This window comes from Mandrillus leucophaeus, unplaced genomic scaffold (genome assembly GCF_000951045.1).
Source record: "Mandrillus leucophaeus isolate KB7577 unplaced genomic scaffold, Mleu.le_1.0 Scaffold1846, whole genome shotgun sequence".
In the NCBI taxonomy this organism is placed as follows: domain Eukaryota; kingdom Metazoa; phylum Chordata; class Mammalia; order Primates; family Cercopithecidae; genus Mandrillus; species Mandrillus leucophaeus.
In genome coordinates, this window is record NW_012101861.1 from 16,913 (window position 1) to 18,134 (window position 1,222).

The window sequence follows — 1,222 nt, forward strand, 5'->3', positions numbered from 1 at the left end:
AAGGAAAGTTGGATCTACACACAGAACTTCACAGTGCTGGACATGGAACAATTGTGGGAAAGTACGAGTTGTTTTTTTTTTTTTTTTTTTTTTTTTTGGAGATGGAGTTTCCCTCTGTCACCCAGGCCAGAGTGCAGTGGCACGATCTCGGCTCACTGCAACCTCTGCCTTCCGGTTTCAAGGGATTCTCCTGCCTTAGCCTACTGAGTAACTGTGACTATAGGCGCACGCCTCCACGCCTGGCTAATTTTTTTGTATTTTAGTAGAGACGGGGTTTCACCATGTTGCCCAGCCTGGTCATGAACTCCTGAGCTCAGGCAATCCACCCGTCTCGGCCTCCCAAAGTGCTGGGATTACAGAAGTGAACGGCCGATTAAAAAAAAAATTTAATTTTCTCGTTTAGAAAAAAGGTCTCCCTATGTTGCCCAGGCTTCTCTCAAACCTCTGGGCTCAAGCAATCCTCCTGCCTCAGCCTCCCAAAGTGTTGAGATTACAGGTATGAGTCATCATGCTCAGTCGAGATTTTTTTCTTGTAGCTAATCTCTTTAAAAGAAAATTGACCCAGGTGGGGTGGTTCACGACTGTAATGCCAGTACTTTGGGAGGACAAGGCGGGTGGATCACGTCAGGAGATTGAGACCATATTGGTGACGTGGTGAAACACCATGTCTACTAAAGTACAAAAAATTAGCCGGTGTGTTGGCGCGTGCTTGTAATCCCAGCTGCTTGGGAGGCTGAGGCAGGGGAATCGCTTGAACCTGGGAGGCGGAGGTTGCAGTGAGCTGAGATTGCGCCACTGCACTGCAGTCTGACGATAGAGCAAGACTCCGTCTAAAATAAAAAAAAGAAAGAAAGAAAATTGACTGTCAAATAGTAACAATGTATTGTGGGGTTCTGACATAGGTAGAAATACAATGTGAGACAACCATAGCAGAAAGCTGGGGAGAAACGATATGGAAGTATACAGCTGTAAGAGTCTTACAGTGTACATGAAGTGGTAGGATATTACTTGATGTCTGGCAGGAATTTTTGCATTTTATGTGTGGGATCAGTAGATTGACCATTATCCTACAATTTGACATAAACTCCACGAGGGCAGGGATGGTTTTTTTTTTTTTTTTATCGTATGCCCCAGACACTCAGCACAGTACCTAGAACATAGTTGGGGTTTGGCAAATGACTGTTCAACAAATGAAGTTTTTTTTTTTTTTTTTTTTTTTTTG